This window comes from Schistocerca americana, chromosome X (genome assembly GCF_021461395.2).
Source record: "Schistocerca americana isolate TAMUIC-IGC-003095 chromosome X, iqSchAmer2.1, whole genome shotgun sequence".
NCBI classification, from domain to species: Eukaryota; Metazoa; Arthropoda; class Insecta; order Orthoptera; family Acrididae; genus Schistocerca; species Schistocerca americana.
The window spans coordinates 479,662,414-479,682,314 of record NC_060130.1 but is presented as its reverse complement, the minus strand read 5'-3'; the positions used below and the strand labels follow the sequence as shown (position 1 = coordinate 479,682,314).

The 19,901-nt window shown below is 40.4% G+C and overlaps 1 protein-coding gene across 2 annotated transcripts in view; it reads right to left on the bottom strand.

Moving 5' to 3' along the window:
* The window catches only part of LOC124554808 (uncharacterized protein DDB_G0271670-like), a 192,256-nt gene that overhangs the window by 137,353 nt on the left and 35,002 nt on the right, over positions 1 to 19,901 (bottom strand). The window contains exons 2-3 of one of the 2 annotated variants that reach the window (XR_006968457.1): positions 11,462 to 11,638; positions 11,206 to 11,370 (exon numbers count right to left, since the gene is read on the bottom strand). The gene's annotated coding sequence lies outside the window, so the exon portion shown is untranslated. Of the gene's footprint in view, positions 1 to 11,205; positions 11,385 to 11,461; positions 11,639 to 19,901 lie in introns of both variants that reach the window. The other variant, XM_047128464.1, reaches the window with a different exon arrangement.

The following is a 19,901-nucleotide window of genomic DNA, read 5'->3' as shown; positions in this document are numbered from 1 at the left end:
GTAGACTAAGTAAACTTTGTTTCTGTTGACTTGCTTGTCAAATTTGTGTATTCATTCTGCACTAAAATGTATATATTTTGTTTTAATAGTCTTTGTTGTTCAATCATGATTTAGCATAGTTCCTCTTTTAAGACACTTGTGTAAATTTGCAAGATTGTAGGAAAAAAATTATATCTGTTACCAATTTTTCAGCAGGTCATATAAAGGTGGGCAGGGCCTGAAACATGTAAATAATAATAAATGGGTCCTGAAACATCATGCAACTGTTACTTTGTGACCAACAAGCTATTTTAAAGCCATTTTTATAATTGTTATTTTAATGGTCGCACGCCTCAACTATGACTTTCAGTCATATCTACAATTATGGTCGTTTGGTTTTTTTAAGGGCACAAAAACAACGAGGGTCATACATGCCCATGTCAGAATCGTGGAATACTTAAAAAAGAAAGAAAGAAAGAAAGTTAGTTAAAAACGACTACATGTTAAACCCAATCCACAGAAGGAAAGACAGCTAAAAAAACTGGACATGGAGAATCGGCCATAAAATACGCCACAGTGAAAATGAGTTCCTGAACTAAAGATTAAATGTCCTTCACCATATTGCTACGATGGATAAAAAGTAAAATGCCATAAACAGCCTGTGCATCATTCGCTAAAATGGCCAATAACTCAGACGGCAAATATAAATGAGAATGTAAGTGGTTAAAAAAAGGGCATTCCGTCAGGAAATGGCAAACTGTCAGAGGTTGAGGACAATGAGCACATAGCGATTGGAGACCACCACTTAACAAACGACAATGCTAAAAAGACAGTGCCCAATATACAACCTAGCTAAAATGATCTCCTTGCACTAGAGGGCCGAGAGGAGGTCGTCCTAGCCGATGGGAGAGGATTAATTACCCGGAGCTTGTTCACATGAAGGGAGGACCAGTAGTGATGCCAAAGTGACACCACCTGCTGACAGATGGCAACACAGAGATCATCAGAGGGAGTGGAAGGACTAGCTGGGCAAGGTACAAGGACTGCAGCCTTGGCAGCAGAGTCAGTGGCCTCGTTTAGCATCAGACCGGCGTGACCAGGGACCCACACAAACATCACAGTGGCTCCATCAAGAGTGAGCAAGTGACAGATTTCCTGTACCCATTGCACTATGGGATGGATGGTGTACACCACACTGAAGCTCTGAAAAGGCAATGAAGACGCAACTGAAAAGCCCATGTTGCCAGATGTACCGTGCGGCCTGATACAGGGCGAAGAGCTCTGCTGTAAATACTGAGCACTGTTCCAGATGCTGACACTGAAAATCATTCATGTCAATGACGATGGCACACCTGACACCACGGTCAGTCTGAGAGCCACCAGTGTACACAAGGTACTACTGCGAACTTCTGTGCAAAGGTTGTGAAACTTAAGGCAATAGAGCGAGGCTGGAGTAGTGTGAATGAAGGCTAAGGTGAACACAAAGCCAAGGTTGTGAAGGGTTTACACCCATCAGGAAAGTGGCAGATAGCATGAAGTTAAGCTGCCAGAGCAAGAGCTGAAAGCGAACTACAGGACGCAACAGAGAAGAGGGATGCGCCCCATACTGACGATCAAAGGAGTCATCAAAGAAGGAGGCATAGGATGGGTGGCCCAGCATGACAGACAAACGGCATGCATATCTGCCGAGGAAAAAGTTACAGTGTTATGACTGCGATGGTTTGGCTGCTTTGGCAAACAGACTCTAAACCGTGCTAGTGTAAAAGGCGTCAATGGCCAGATGGATGCCATGATGGTAGATAGTACTGAGATGGCACAAGAGGGATGCACTAAACACCCACAGTCTAGTTTCGAACAGAGAAGGGTAGTCCCATATGCTCCCCAGGACGTACTGCTGAGGACAAGTATGACATTGGAGGATCACATACAGTAGGCAGCCAGGTAAGACAGGTGGAAGGACCAAGAAAGTTTCCTATCGAGCATGAGCCACAGGAATTTCGTAGTTCCAATGGAAGAGCAACAGACCCAATGTAAAGACAGCAGAAGAAACCAATTATGCTGCCAGAAATTCATACAAACAGTTTCGTCAGTTGGAAAGCAAAAGCCATTGTTGATGCTCCATGAGTAAAGATGATTGAGACATCGCTGACGACACTAGTTAAAGAGACAAGTCTGTGAAGAACTGCAATAGATGGCAACAAGGAGCAGGAGATGCCCAGCAAGAGACAGGCCATAATAGGATTAATGGCGATAGCAACTAGATGGAAGGTGTTTTTCCTTGTCGGGCTTAGGTATAGGTATGACAGTCGCGTCACACCAGTGTCGAGGAAGCATGCCATCTTCCCAGATGTGACTGTACATATGAAGGAGAAAGTGCTTGCCTGCGAGAGAAACGTTCTGCAGCATCTGAATGTGAATATCATCCTGTCCTGGGGCAGATCATCAGGATGAAGTTAGAGCTTGATCTAGCTCCCTCATACTAAAGGCAGCATTGTAGCACTCACGATTCTGAGAAGGGGAGGTTATCACCTGAGCCGCCTCCACTCGTTTCCAGTGAAGGAAGGCAGGGTGATAGTGGCTGGAGCTCAAGATGTCCGTAAAGTAGCAGCCCAAGGTGCTGGAGATAGCAGTAGGGTCCATTAGGACATAATCTGCTACTGTCAGGCCAGAAATTGGGGAATGGACATTGGTCCCAGGCAGCTGTCGGAGGTAGGCCCACAGAAAGGAAGATGGTGCGGAACTGTTAAAGGAAGTAGTAAAGGAAATCCAGCTAGCTTTTCTGCTATCCTGAAGAATGTGACAACACTGTGCACGCAATTGTTTGTAACAAATTCAGCTGGCCATCGTAGGATGACGGTTAAAAATGCAGAGAGCACATTTCTGTGCACAAATTGCATCGTGGGATGCCTCAGTCCACCAAGGGTTCGGGATACAGTGCGGCAAAGAGGAAGTGCAAGGAATGGAACACTCTGCAGTGTTAAGGATAATGTTTGAAAGACATTCTACCTGTTCATCGCAACTGGGAAAATGGTGTTCATCAAAGGTTGCCAGGAAGGAGTAAAGTCTCCAGTTGGCATTAGAAAGCTGTCATTTGGGAGTGCATGTAGGTGGGGTAGGAGTCAGTAAACGGATAGCACATGGGAAGTGGTTGCTTGAGTAGGTGTCAGAGAGAATGACCAATCAAGATGATGGGCAAACTGGGCACTGCAGAAAAAGAGGTACAAATGGGAATACATGTGAGTGGAGTCTGAAAGGAATGTGGGTGCTCCTGTGTTTAGGCAGAAGAGGTTAAGGCGATCGAAAAGGTCAGCCAAGAGGGCACCTCTCTTACAGGTTCTCAGCAAGCCCCAATGAGGATAGTATTCATTTGTTACTGAGTAGCAGAAAAGGGGTGAGGGAGTTGCCCAATGAGGTTGAGGAAGTCTGCCCTGGTGACACCGAATGACGGAGGGATGTGTACAGTACAAAGGGAAAAGGTCAAGTGAGGAAGGAAAATGCAGACTGCAAGAACTTGAAGCCAGGTAGTCAGGGACATGTGTTGACTACGAAAGTGATCCCAGAGGAGCAGCATGACTCTCCCATGAGATGAAGTGCCATCCTCAGAGGTCAGGTTGAAGCAGACCAGGAAGAAATGCGAGAGCTCAAAGTGGTCATGAGGACGCAATCTTGTTTCCTGAAAGCAGAAAACAAGCAGACACTGCAATTCTAAGAGCTGCCATAAATTCTCTGTTTGATTCAAGGCCTCGAATGTTCCACTGACTGAGAGTCATGATGAGGAAAGGGGAGGAGAAAAAAAAATGAAGGGCTGTTACCAAAGCAGCTGCCGAGTGCCAACCTTCTGCTACAGAGCACAGAGGCTGGAGAATCCTGCTCCACAAGATCTACACAGGCATCGGCATTCTCCCTCTGTCGATCTGCGAAGTCCAGTATGGAGAAACAGTTGGCGGTGCACGCCGGCGACACAGATGTCGGCCAGGTAAGGGTATCATGTGGTGACACCGTCAAAGAGGATCTCCGAGTTGGCAAAGGAGATAACTGTGACTTCGTTTGACTTCTTGGAGCCTTTCCTGGTAGCAGAGGAAGACTCAGATGTTTGTTGGCTGGAGGAATGTAGGAACTCTTCACGCGAGTATTTCATCTGTACTTTCTGGCTTGCCAGTTGTGTAGCAGGTGACTTTGCCCTGTGAGGTAAAAAGTTTAGTGGCTTGTTGCACAGCTGGAGGAGGAGACGGGGACGCTACCATGACACTGGGCAATTTCACAACCACAGTACTGGATTTGAGGTCGCATGTCTGCGTTCCATGTCCCTTGGGGAGCAAGATGTAGCAAGGACAGTGCTGTAAGTGTCGGATGGTATAACGCAGGGTTTCCGACTAGCCAACAGCTTGCAAGGGACCTGGTAAGGCACTTTTTCCTTCACCCAGATCTCCTGGACAGCCTACTCATCGAGACACATGGGAAAATCTTGGGAGGAGGTAGCATGGTCACCATTGCAGTCAATACAGTGGGGAGAAGAAGGCAGACAATCCCCCTCATGAGCATCCCTACCACAGGTTACACATTTGGCTGGGTGTCAATAGGACTCTTTAGTGTGGTTGTAAAAATGACACTGGTAGCAGCCCATTGGGTTTGGAATGTATGGTCAGACTGTGAAAACTTCATAGCCTGCTCTGATCTTTGACGGAAGCACCACTCTATCAAAAGTGAGAAAGATACTGCATGTAGGCACTATGGATGTATCTACCTTTTTTGTCACCCAATGGACTGCAATGACATTCTGATCAGACACATTTGAATTTCTGCCTCAGTCAGACCATCAAGCAGCCTAGTGTAAACAACAACACGGGAAGAATTCAGCATTTGATGGGCCTCGGCATGAACAGGATAGCCATGGAGGAGCAAAGTTGCAAGTAGTAGTTGTGCTTGAGAATCTGAAGTAGTCACCAAAAGCCAAGTGCCATTTTGTAAATAAGAGCAGGATTTCACAGATCCAGCTCTTGCATCAACACTTTTCTGAATAAAAAACGGATTTACTGTAGTAAAGGCCTAACCGTCTTCAGTACATGGAACAATGAGGAACTGTGATGCAGCTGGGATGGTCTTTGAATTGTTGGCCTCATTCCATTTACATTTGGTAGATGTCGACCGTGAGCATGACGATTGGCTCTTGCGAGAAATCCCCCATTATTGCCAGTGTCTCTGATGGCATATTCATTCACCGGGGGAACCCCCCCTCAAAAGGGGCTCACCTGACAGAGGAACCAATTGGCAATTTGGGAAGGTAGCAGCTCAGAAAATCACCCCTTCCTGGGCCTGGCCTGTACCAGGGGGTACGCATGAACCCTGAACCCTACCTGTCAACCCAGGGCTGGGAATTACGCATTCCTCAGTCACTTGTTACATGTCAGATGCATGGGCTGGCCTTCAGGAGCACACAGAGGAAGAAGAAAAAGGGGAACCTCAAAAGCCGAAGCAAAGGGAGGATAGAAGGGGAATGAAGAAACAAAAAAGGAACGAAAAACAGTGGAGCAACTGTTCTGATATAAGCTACTGATTATGCAGAATACATTTTCGAAAACATCCCAGACATGTTCCTCAAGGGAGTGGAAAAAGAATAGCAAGAGGACAGACATGCAGCATGGAAGGGAAAAGACACTGCAAAGGCTGGGGCTCCACTGTAGCCAAGCACGAACCTGTCAAAGAGCAGCAAGCCCTCTCGGGGTGATTTATGGTTTTGTATTTGCTTTTTGTCTCTTCTGAGATAGCTTACTTTGTAGTACAGTTTCCACCAGCTTTTGAAGTCCCAGACTATCTTGCCACTTCTGTCAGTAGAATCTTTCCTGGTACACAACATTCTTATAACATGATGAGTAACCTCATGGACTGAAGAGATTCGATCATTTGTTTTCAATATATGATGAGTAATTTCATAGACTGAAGAGATTCGATCATTTGTTTCAGATGTTTGGTGACAATTCCAAAACCAGAGTCACAAGGAAAAAACTATGACTTATCACAGGGAATAATTGTTGTATTTTCTTAAATCAACATGTGTCTGTGAATGAGAGTAGAGAGTCAGGATGATTTTACTTTGTTTACTTTACATAATGGTGGTTGTCAACCATTTCCTTTATGTGATGTGTCTGGGTAAACACCATCACTGATTTTATTCTCTGAGATGAACTAACTGTGAACTACACAGCAATTAAACCAAATCCATATATCAAAGGTTAGGAAATAAGAAGAAGCCTGAAACAGATGTCCACAGCACTACAAATAGATTTTTTGTTTTTAGGGAACAGAAGTCAGCGACATACGCCCATTCAATGAGAGGTATTGATATTAGCTCCCGCAATACTGAAAATCAGTGAACAAGGCATCTGGCTCTGATGGAATGCCAATATAACATCTCACATAGTGGAATTAACCCTTTTTCTAGATTGTATTTATCTTTAATCTCTTATGCAGTGAATTGTTCCATGGAACTCGAAAAGAGTGAACATCTTCTGTTTTCAAGCGGGCTGTGGAAAACAAAGCATTAATTAGAATGAAATTTTCACTCTGCAGAGGAGTGTGTGCTAATTTTGAAACTTCCTGCAGATTAAAACTGCGTGCCGGACCAAGACTCGAACTCGGGACCTTTGCCTTTCACGAGCAAGTGCACTTACCCGCGAAAGGCAAAGGTCCCAAGTTCGAGTCTCGGTCTGGCACACAGTTTTAATCTGCCAAGAAGTTTCAAACTCAGTGCACACTTTGCTGTAGAGTGAAAATTTCATTCTGGGAACATCCCTCGGGCTGTGGTTAAGCCATGTCTCCACACTATCCTTTCTTCCAGTAGTGCTAGTCATGCAAGTTCTGCAGGAGAACTTCTGTGAAGTTTGGAAGGTAGGAGACGAGGTACTGTCGGAAGTAATATTGTGAGGACAGGTTGTGAGTCGTGCTTGGGTAGCTCAGTAAGTACAGCACTTACCTGCAAAACGCAAAGGTCCCAAGTTCGAGTCTCAGTCAGGCGTAGTTTTAATCTGCCAGGAAGCTTCAAAGCATTAATTACTCTAACAGAGATACAGGCAACACACCCACAATATAACAACTCCATGGTAAAAATAAAAAAATAAAAAAAAATAATAATGTTGTGAGCGAGAAGTACTAACCATGGAAATATTTCAAAAACATGTCAAATATAGAATATTGTGTTGCATTTAGTGGTGAACTCAAATAAATGATACAAGAAAAGAAGACATATTAAGTGTTGAAAATTAAGAATGTATCCTTCACTAACTTCGGATACATTTCTAATGTCAATAACACAGTCAAAATGAAGAATTTAATGACAGCATGGTATTCCAGTATCCTCCTCAGGGGACACCGCCTCAACGTAGCACTGTCTGTGCGGGCGAGGTGGTTTGCATGCTCTGGATCCAGAGGGCTATGCTGGCAGTAGCGTAGCTACGAGCAGGGCCACACATACTGGACTCCCTAAGGGAGTAAACCAGATACAAAATCACCTGCTGCCTTGCAGTTAGTAGAGGTATCTACAAAGGGTAAGGATGCTCCCCTGAACATGGAGCCAGCTACCCTGCAAGCTGTAAGAGGCAGCCCCCCCAAATGGTTGGGTGGAAGATTAACAATCTCCCCCTGTAAAAAATCAATTGTTGCAAATGCTAGCAAAGGAATAAGCCGGACAGATATTTTGATGATGACTCCAGCAAACATAAAAAGGATAAGAGACATGTACATAGGAACATGAAATGTGCGGAGCCTATACCAAGCTGGAGCCCTACGTCACCTGCTAACGCAATTAAACAACTACAGTATAAAAATATTGGCTCTCCAGGAAATTAGGTGGAAGGGGAATGACATAATGGACTCAGGAAATTTCATTATCTTCTATAGTGGCAGGGGGATGAATACCTTTGGAACAGGTTTTGTGATCACTAAAGAACTGAAACATGTTGTGATGTGCTTCCAACCAACCAATGAATGGATGTCCATATTAAGATTAAGGGGAAAATTTTTCAACATTACAATGATAAATGTACATGCACCCATAGAGGAGGCTGTAGATTTTGCTATAAGCAAAAACATGACTGTCGGCAGTACATGTTTCCAACATAAAAAAAAAAAAAATACACAAAGAAACACGGATTTCACCAGATGGACAAACTAGAAATCAGATAGACCATATATTGATTGATCGGAGACACGGATCGGACATAACGGATGTTAGGAGCCAATGTGGAGCTGACTGCATTTCAGACCACCATCTAGTGAGAATTAAATATAGACAAAGGATCTAACTATTGAGTAAACAAAAAGGTCACAAACAAAAGAGGTTTGACATTAAGAAACTGAAGTTAGAAGAAATATGGAGAGCATATCAGATGAAATTAGAAGAGGGGAATAAGAGTGATACCGACGCGTCAAATGAACATATAGAAGTAATGTGTAAACAATCTAAGACTGCAATCCTTGAGGCAGCTGGAGAGGTTTTGGGACATGAATGGGCTCAAAGGAAGGAAGATTGGTTTGACAAAGAATGTATGAGAAGAACTGAGGAACGTAATATAGCACGAATGAAGTTATTGCAGAGAAGAAATCTAGCAAATCTGAATGAATATAATGAAAAGTGCCAAGTACCGAAGAGGGTCTGCAGACAGGAGAAAAGAGCTCTAGAAAAGAAAAAACTGGAAGAAATTGAACAGCTAGCAGAAGAGAAGTGAATTCGTGAAATGTACGAAAAGATTAAAGAAGGAAGACCAGGTTCCAAGCCAGAACAAATATGTGTAGGAACAAAGAAGGGGATTTGATAGGGGAGAGTAATAAAACACTTGACAGGTGAGCAGAATACTTCCAAGAGTTACTGAACCCAAAAGTGGAAGGATTAAAATGGGAGGAACTGGGGGAACTAACTAACTATGGACCAGAGGTTTTAACACCGGAACTTACACTGGGGGAAGTGATGCAAGCCATTAAGACCTTAAAAAACAATAAGGCACCTGGAGAACATCAGATCCAGGTCAAACTTCTCAAATAGGGTGGAGAAACGCTGTGGAAAACAATTCATAAAATAATACTGAATATCTGGCAAGAAGAGAGCATGTCAAGGGAGTGGATAACAGCTATAATGTGCCCCATACATAAAAAAGGAGATAAATTAAACTGTCAGAACTATCGAGGAATCTCCCTACTAAATACTACATATATAAAGCTTTCTACAAGATTCTAACCAAAGGCTTACTCCAAATGTGGAAGAGAGAGTGGGAGACTATCAGAGTGGCTTTAAAAGAAATAGGTCAACAACTGACCAGATATTCACACTGCGTATACTACTTGAAAAATGTTACGAACATCAAATTAACATACACCAGCTTTATTTCGACTTTAAACAAGCCTATGATAGCATCTCAAGAGTGGCATTACAGAATGTAATGGAAGAGGTTGGAATACCTAAGAAGCTAATTAAACTTTCTAAGATGACCCTCAGTGAAACCAACTGTAAAGAAAAAATACAGGGCGAAATCTCCAGAGAAGTAGAAGTGAAGAAGGGACTTAGACAGGGTGAAATATCTCCTCATTGCTATTCAACCTTTGCCTCGAAAAAGTCATAAGTCAGATACAGTTAAATAAAGGAAGAACCTTCTTAAATTGTTCACTGCAGTACCTAGCCTATGCCGACAATGTGGCTTACTCACACGAAACACTGCTGTGCTAGGTGAAGTCTTATCAACAACTGGAGAAAGGTGCAAGGGAACTTGGCCTGACAGTCAATGTTGAAAAGACCAAGTATATGGCAATGACCAACCAACAAACCCTATCAAATCTCAGAGTAGTCTACAGGGAGTGTGAAAGGGCGAGAGGCTTCAACTACCGTGGGTCGACTATCACTGAGACAAATGACATTGGCAGTGAGGTGAAAGCCAGAATAGTAGCAGGTAACGGATGCTACTTTGCCACATTACCCATGCTTAGGAGTTTGCTTCTACCACGAAAATCCAAAATCCTCATTTACGAAGCAATTATAAGACCAGTTGTTATGTATGGTGCTGAAACGTGGACCATGACTGTAAATGAGGAAATGATCCTTAGCATTTGGGAGAGAAAGGTGCTACGTAAAATTTATGGCCCAATATATGATCAAGAAGGTTGGCACATTTGCACAAATGCAGAACTACGACACCTTTTTGAAGAACCTGACATTGTACTACCATTAAAATAAGAAGACTGCAGTGGGCAGGGCACATGGTCAGAATGGAAGAAGACAGAGCATGTAAGAGGATTTTTGATGGCAAGGCTGGAGGCAGACGGCAGAGGGGACACCCCAGAAAGAGATGGGTGGATGCAGTTGAAGAGGACACGAAAAAGTTGGAGACAGAAAGCCATGGATCAGATACAATGGCAGGATATTGTGATGCAGGCCAAGGCCCTTCAAAGGCTGTAGAGCTGAGGAGTTGTAGTATGGTATTCCAGTATAACTATTTGAACAAAATACACAGAAAACCAATACTTTGGAAAGCTGTATACAGAAAACTATTCCACAAAGAAATTTGACATTTGATGAATGTCACTTCTCAATATGCACTTGTCACAAACACAGGGTTACACTATGACTGCACTGTCTCAAAATACATTGCAATTTTTCTGTAGTGTAGCTATGATTTTGTCATTTGTACAACACGCAGCAGCTACAAAAACTAGCATTAACAAAATATTCATGATCAATTACATCTATGTGCTGGACTGCAAAGGAATTCTCTCTGTGCCTCATCTCCAGTTAAATTTTATGGACTCTGCTCTGTAACATCCCAGTGGAATAGTATTCTCCTTTGTATTAATGTTCTTAGCAAATCAAAATTCTGACTGGCATTAAAAAAAATCATATAATCTGTCCTCTTCAGTCCATGGATACATGTACGTGGACTTCAAGGTTCCATTTCATAACATTAATAAATATCCTTTACCATTTCACAGTGTGATATAGTGGCCAAAATTGAATCTACACAACCTACATGAATGTGTACTAAAGGTCTTGAGTTGGTAAAAATCATTTTCTAATTTTATGAAATGAAACCTCTAAGTCCACATGATTGTACCCATGCAACTACAGAGGTTATAAAATAAAAAACTTTCTCCTTAAAAACTTCCAGTTGTCAAATACATCTAATAACTTTAACAATTATCATTGATTAAACTAATGTCTCATGATGAATCGTGAATTCTGATACTCACTGCAGACGACAGGTGCATGAGCTTCATCAATGCAGGTAATGGCAGTCATCAGATTACATTCTTCTTCAGGCATGTACCCAAATAATATCTTGTCACACATTCGAATTAAGCAATGTTCATGTTCATGTAACCATTTATTAAGAAACTGCAGTTAGCCATTGTGCACTGTCAAAAGATTACTAGTAACTAATCACAGAATGGATTGTCAACTAAAAATAAAACAAATTTCTAATAAACATTTAATCAAATTACTTACCCACATTATTCACTCTGTTACTTCCATTACAAAATTAACTTGAGTAACTTTTTCTTGAACAGATCTACCTCGAGAAACAGTAATTGCCAGTGCTCCAGCCACATTGACAACAATTCACATTTCCTCAATTCAGTTGAAAAAGCAATTATCTTGTAGTTACAACCATTTGATGAACTCCTGAAACAAAATTTCTACAATACACAAACGAAATTTTAGCTGTGAGTTCAAAAAAAAAAACACACACACATTAAAATCTATACTTTTTAGGCAACTTTGAGCAATCAATCTACTCCACAATTTACCATCATGAAACTAGGAAGATAATACTTCCAAGAGCTTCCAGTTGCTTATGACAAAAGCATGCCTGAAGCCGTGACTGGCAGTAACACGAAGTACAGAATTAATGCTGTGTTAGTACATTCAACTTACTTCCACTTAGCACAAATGTATGAGGCTGTGCAGAAAAGTAATACCTGCAAATTTTTACATAATTATGACTACGTTTGAGAAACAGTGTGCCGTAATCAAATTTCAAATTCAAAGAGTTCGTCCAAACATGGAGCACTCTCTTCTTTAGCATGACAATTCCAGAACACACACGGGTGCTGCTAGATCTGCAACAATCTGACGAATTGGGTTCACTGTCACTGATCAACCTCAATACAGTACCAAGTTGGTCTCATCCAATTTTACTCTGTTTCCAAAATTTAAGGAATTAGTATGTAAACATGAAGAATAAAGACGTAGAATGTTAATATTTGTTTTATTTAACAAGTTGTCCGAGTTTTTACATAAAAAATTCGGAGGCATAACTTTTCAGCATGCCCTCGTATATGTAATGTAAAGTCTTTAAAAAGGGACACCATATTTACAGAGAAGTTGGATAACACCTGAGACACACACACACACACACACACACACACACACACACTCTGACGTTTCTAGGATGCTTATCACATTTTCTCTCGTAAACTTCTTTGTGAGTGAAAATCATATGTTATAGTCACTTAAAACTGCAAAACTCTCAAAATATTCATTACAAAATGTAATAAAAGTAGTACAAAAAACATATCGTAAAAGAGAAATCACTTACATAGGCATTACATATGAATTGTTTGACGACAGGATGCAATCTTATTTGAAAAGGAACTTAAGAGAGATGATTTGGTATACTTTCAACACATTTTGCAGTATGTAACTGAGCATTATTTTATTATAACACATCTCTAGGAACGAGGCGCACAAAATGATTTAGACTTACAAATGTGCTTCAGAAACCAGCTGTCACTCCAGGATGTCCTTATCATTAACATGGTTTAATCACCATCACACTTCACCTCAGGCTGTGTCAAAGAAGGCCAGGCCCAGTTTTTAGCCAGAACAGCTGTCAAGACACACATTCAGTCCTGCAGCACTTACCTCATCTCACACATTTCACCTGTGGTGCGGCATTCGGAAGTCTTTCACTTAAAATGTAGCTTTTCAGTTGGTGAATGGACAGCAACGTATCATCATTAACTCACTGACTGATTCACTATTGCAATTGTTACAACAACATGATCGACTGACCTTGTCTACTGGGATCGCATAGCTAAATGTCTACAAAAAATGCTGAACAATAACTGCCAGCAATCTGAAAGCTCAGAACGGATTGACTTCCACAAACTGGTAAACATCTTTATATCTTTATACAAGGGTCACTCCAAAAGAAATGCACACTATTTTTGTAAAAATACACTTTTCATTCTGCATGTGTGAAAGTTTTACAGTGTGTAGATACATCCTTCCCACTTGTTTCCAAGCTTAGTTGAACCTGTTCCAGTGAGTGGTGCTGTCACTGCCTGTCTTCAAGATGGCTGCTACACTTGACATTCGTCAGAAGCAACGTTCTGTCATAGAATTCCTGTGCTGTGAAAATTGTACTAATATATAAAAATGAAGATTCTTGCTTGAAAAGAAGAATAACATCAACTCAACCTTCAATCTGCACAGGTATTATGTATGAAACCATAAGGTGTGTTATTTCTGAATCGACTCCAGGCTCTGAAGAAAGTGATTGGTAAATGCGACTTTTCGATGAAAACAGAGAAGATTACATACAAAACATGCTGGTCACCAAATGAACTTCATCCAATGCTGCAGCCTTTACATGAGAAAATTGCAGAGATTTTTTGTGATCAGTCCTGTAACACCTTTAGTTACTTTTATCATCATAATTTGTCGGGTTTATCCTAGAAGAAGGCAACCAACAACAGTTTCTGTTACTCTACAGAGAAGCATCCCGTTCTTTCTTGTATGACTGTGGGAAGGTATAACCTAAGATGAATTTAGTGTGCCACTATACCTCCTTATTTCTTGTGTAAAGAAGCTGTCATCAGAAACACTGGTGAAAAGATTATTTGCTGATAACAGCCAAGTTCAGGGAAGTTATGTCAAGACATCAATATCATTTGACTATCAGTGTACTGCAGTTTGTTGACACCACCTTAGCTATGGGTGGAGGTCAACTTTTCAAAGTAAGAGATGCCATTGGTACAACACATCAGACCTTTAGTAGTGTTTGCACCAATTAATAAATTATGTAGAGATAAAAGTTTGTTTCTGTTCAAGGGAAGATTATTCCTGAAGCACGAAAAACGAATTTGGAATAAAGTTGTATCACAAGAATTGTTACATACTATACGAGTTGAATGAAAAGTAATGCCTCCACCTTCGTTAATTTGGTTTGGATGGGAATATTTTAATAAATCAATTGGGTTTGGATGGGAATATTTTAATAAATTTTAATAAATCATTAGAATGTGATCTTTAATTACCGATATTCACTTTTCCACATAATCACCAACCAACTGCATACATTTCTGCCAACGATGAACAAGTTTTCTGAAGCCGTCACGGAAGAAGTTGACACGGTTTCCGCAACCATAGTCTCACAGTTCTCTCAACGTCTTCATCAGAAGCATAATGATGTCCCTGAAGATAGTCTTTCATTATCAGAAACAGATGGAAGACAACCACTGCTAAATCTGGACAGTATGGAGGATGCCGTATGGTGTCGAGATTCAGTGTCTCATTTCAGTAGTCAGCATCTGGGGTACCCATCGTGCACAGATCTTCTGATAGCCAAGCAAAGCAATAATGTGACCCACACATTCTTGTGAAAAGCTGACTGTGCTTGCAGTTTCTCTCTGAGTGATACGACAATCGTCCTGAATCAATCAGTCGACATTTTGCTGGTGAAACTTGGTGGTTGCTGTCACAGGACATCCAACTCTGTTTGTCATGCAGGTCAGATGTTCCCACCTCAACATCTTTAAACTTACTCGCCCAACAACGCACAGTACTCACAATCATCATAAACTGCTTTCATTCTCTGATGAATCTCCTTCGGGGTGGCACCTTCTGATATCAAGAATTCAATGACTGCACGTTCCTTAAATCGCACTGACCGACCTTCTGCACAGGGTTCCATACTTTGCACTGTAACAACACAACCATTCAACACTACGGTTTCCTGCCAACTGGAGCTGTAGAGAAGAGGCTATGGAACAAGCCAATACCTGCCGCATACCAATGTTGCCAACTGCTGAAGAGTTTACGAAGGTGGAGGCATTACTTTTCAGTCAGCCCTCGTCCATTTCACTGTACATATGGGAGAGTCTAGTGGCATCAAGAATATGGCCAGAAGAAAATAGGAGATATAGTGGTCAATACTTCTACAAATATCTCTCTGAAAAAGAGCATACAATTTATGTAGACAGTTAGTACTCAAGTCCAGCATTATTTATGTGGTGGCATGAAATAATTACAAGTGCCCACGCTATTGTACACAAAAACAGGCCCAGTACACAAAATATGGAAGACTATCTGAAAAAAGGAGTAGTTCAGTTCTGATCGCCTGACAATTTTACTAGCAGTCAAATGTTTGATGAGAGGGAAGTTTGAATCCTGTCAACTTTTGGCATAACAAAGTGAGTGGGTAAAAAAACAACTGACCACAAAATGGCAAGAAGGTCCAGAAACTGAAGTGTGCTTGCCCACAATGAGTCAATGGGGGCAGTGGATGTCCTGGATATGTTCCTAAGTACAAAAACTATCAGAAAACCATTAAGTGTATAAGAAACTATTTCTTCATGCTTGGAGATGTCCATCTCAAACACACATAGAATATACAAACTTGAAACAGGGCAAATGATTCAATGGCTAAATTCCACCTTAGTCTTAAGAGAAATATTGCAAAAACTATCCAATAAACCTTCTACCATGCAGCACCTCTTTGGTTAACACAGCATCACTTTCTCAGTTCAATACCTAATCCTGCAATGTGTATACGAAACAGAAGGAACATAAGATACTAGCATCATGTGCTAATATAAAACGTAGGATTGTGCACTGTGCCCTGCTTTGAAATAATACCACACAAATTTTTATTCTATTCAGTATTATCAATGCAAAGCTACGTAACACAGCCATACTCTTACTATCTTTATTCCTTTTCTCCTTCATTTTCTAAAGATACATTTTTAGCAAAGTAATAAATAACCAAACTTTTATTGAATGATTAATTCTAGGTATACTTCTGTTAATTTTTCCTCAATTTCTACACAGTCAATAGAAAATGTAACAAAATAAACTGAGTATCAATGGTAACTCAGGAAAAGTAGTTACTCAGCCGCCCATCACATAATATGAAAAACATTTTTTGTTTGCAGCTGAACTATCCTTTTCCGAACACAGACGTAGAAATGTCATCGGCTTTTGTTAGACAAAATTAGTTCTATATTTTATACAGAAAGTAATAAATACCTGCAACTGAGACTGCCGTTTTACTTTAAAATTGAATTACTGTAGCTGAAGCTGGCAAGAAGGGGATTGAAGAAACATAATTTACAAATAAATAAATAAAAACAATCAACAGAAATACATATTTGTAACATCCACTGCTATTATCACAGCCAGACTGAAGGAAAGCTCTAAAATAATTATGGGAAATACATATTATATTATTCCACTGCGTATTCTTACATCATGCATCTGCTCACTGACATATTATTACCATGTAGCCTACAGTAGAGCTCACTCATATTGTTGATTCTGGACTAAATGTGGTCATATTGTGCAGCTATCAGTGGTGTTAAAGGATTAATACTCGATGCTTATCATCTTCAAGTCGTCTAGCAATTTTTTTAAAAGGTCTGTTAATATCGTACCTATCCACATCTACGAACTTATTTGATAATAAGGAAATGGTATAGTTCCCCACACAGTTGTCATAGTTAATAAACACACACAATAGTAACTTTCAAGGCAGCTTCATAGGAAGCTGAGTGGAGGGGATGTGTATAATGTGACAGATGTAGATTCCTAATGTAATGTATTTATAGATGGATTTCATGAATCTATAACAGGTTCTTTCCAAGAAAACAACAAAGTATTGTACTAATAAGATGTAAAAAATTCCTTGGATTGGAAGACGAGTCGAAATATTACGTGCAAGAGAAAGGGAAAGAAAAATGTGTGAAATGGTTACAACAAATAGTAAAGGAAAAAATCCTAACAACAAACGATAGCAGTAAATTAGTCAATATGTTTAATAATTATTTCCTGGAAGTAGCTCAGAAGATTAGCATGAACAGTTAAACGGATAAAGCAATAGAATATAAGCAAGAAGAAACACAATGTACATATACGCGAATCAGAATTGCTTCGTGGACTTCCAAGGAGATTATTCAGTACATTAGGAGCTGCCTCAGATGCAAAAATGATAATATCTCAAGTAAATTACTAATATCCTGTCCATCACTTACAGGCAATATATTTAGTCAGATACGCAATATACACTATGTGATCAAAAGTATCTGGACACCTGGCTGAAAATGACTTAAAAGTTTGTGATGCCCTCCATTGGTAATGCTGGGATTCAATATGGTGTTGGCCCACCCCTCACTTAGCCTTGATGACAGCTTCCACTCTCACAGGCATATGTTCAATCAGGTACTGGAAGGTTTCTTGGGGAATGGCATCCCATTCTTCATGGAGTGCTGCATTGAGGAGAGGTATCAATGTCGGTCGGTGAAGCCTTGCACGAAGTCGGCATTCAAAAACATCCCAAAGGTGTTCTATAGGATTCAAGACAGGACTCTGTACAGGCCAGTCCATTACAGGGATGTTACTGTCGTGTAACCACTCCGCCAGGCTGTGCATTATGAGCAGGTGCTTGATCGTGTTGAAAGATGCAAGTGCAAACCCCCAAATTGCTCTTTAACAGTGGGAAGCAAGAAGGTGCTTAAAACATCAATTTAGGCCTGTGCAGTGATAGTGCCATGCGAAATAACAAGGGGTGCAAGTCCTTCCATGAAAAACATGACCACACCATAACACCACCACCTCCAAATTTCACTGTTGGCACTACACATGCTGGCACGTGATGTTCACCGGGCATTCGCCATACCCACACCCTACCATCAGATCACCACATTGTGTACTGTGACTCGTCACTCCACACAATGTTTTTCCACTGTTCAATCCACCAATGTTTATGCTCCTTACACCAAGCGAGGTGTCGTTTGGCATTTACTGGCATAATGTGTGGCTTATGAGCAGCCGCTTGACCATGAAATCCAAGCTTTCTCACCTCCTGGCTAACTGTCATGGTACTTGCAGTGGATCCTGATGCAGTTTGGGATTCCTGTGTGATGGTCTAGATAGATGTCTGCCTATTACACTTTTCGACCATCTTCAACTGTTGGCAGTCTCAGTCAGTCAACACATGAGGTAAGCCTGTATGCTTTTGTGCTGTACGTGTCCCTTCAAGTTTCTACTTCACTATCACATCGGAAACAGTGAACCTAGGGATGTTTAGGAGTGTGGAAATCTCATGTACAGAGGTATGAAACAAGTGACACCCAATCACGTGACCATGTTTGAAGTCCGTGAGTTCTGTGGAGCACCCCTTCTGCTCTCTTACAATGTGTAATGACTACTGAGGTCGCAAATATAGAGTACATAGCAGTAGGTGACAGCACAATCCACCTAATATCAAAAACATATGTTTTGGGGGTGTCAGGATACTTTTGATCGCATAGTGTATCAATACTGCAGGGGATATTTTACAACAGCCTGAAATATGCCACTTACAAGAAAAGTAGTAAGATAGATATTATTAATTACCATCTGATATTATTACTTATCTCCTTCAGAAGTTATTGGGAAAAGGATTATGTACACAAAAACAATAACACATCCATCGCAAAATAAGGATTTCAGATGTGATTCTTCATAAAACATCCCATTTTTCAATTCACAAATTACGAGTATACTGAATTTAAATGACAAAATATTGTCAACTGGTATTTTTTGTGACTTGCCAAAGTATCTGATTTCTTACTTTATAGTATTCTCCTAAGGAACCTAAAAGATTTTGGTATCAGACATTTTGCTGGTAACTAGTTTTCATCATGTCTAAATAAAAGGCTGTTAGGTGTGACATCAACAAACAGGGGAGTGCGCACAACACAGCATGTAAGTATTAGAATCAAGCCTAATGGAAAAACATCCACATTCTTGAAAATTAAAAACATTTTCTGTTAAGAATTTGTTACTGTATTTAAATAATAATAATAATAATAATAATAATAATAATAATACACACAACTCTGTGCTCCATATTCAAAATTCTTATTTGTTTATATTGATGAGAAGCTGAACTGGAAGTCACGTTACAGATACCATTGTAGTTTGGAGAGTGAAATTATACATGAAGTTCACTTATATTTCCAATGTTAATTCGCTAATGTCTAATGCAATGAGTAATGAAGTGTTTGTAGCTGCAGAGAAGTATGTAGTGAAGATAAAATGCAGAGTCCACCGTAGATCCACTTGTAGATAGCTCTTTCTTTTTAAAAACTGAGCATACGGACAACAGCCTCACAGTACATTTTCTCCCTTATTAAGTTGGCAGTAAACCATCAACCTCAGCTCAAAAACAACAATAACATTCATAAATACAACACTAAAGAGATACAGGAGTCACACTATCCTTTACTTAGCATTAGTGTGGCACAGGAGGAGGTATTCAGCTTTATTTATGTGCCCCCCAATCAAGTAATGTGAAGAATTCAATAGATAATGATAATATCTCAAGTAAATTACTAATATCCTAGTCATCACATACATGCAAATATTTAGTCAGATATGTAATATGTCAATATTGCAGGGGATATTTCACAACAGATTGAATTATGCTAACTTCAAACATACATTTAAATCATATCTGCTTGACGATTACTCTTACACAGAATAATTCTGAAAGCGTAAAAATATAAGTTTGTTACTTTGGTGTGTGTGTGTGTGTGTGTGTGTGTGTGTGTGTCCAAAGGCACCAGTTTCTCACTACACTGCACACACACACACACACACACACACACACACACACACACAC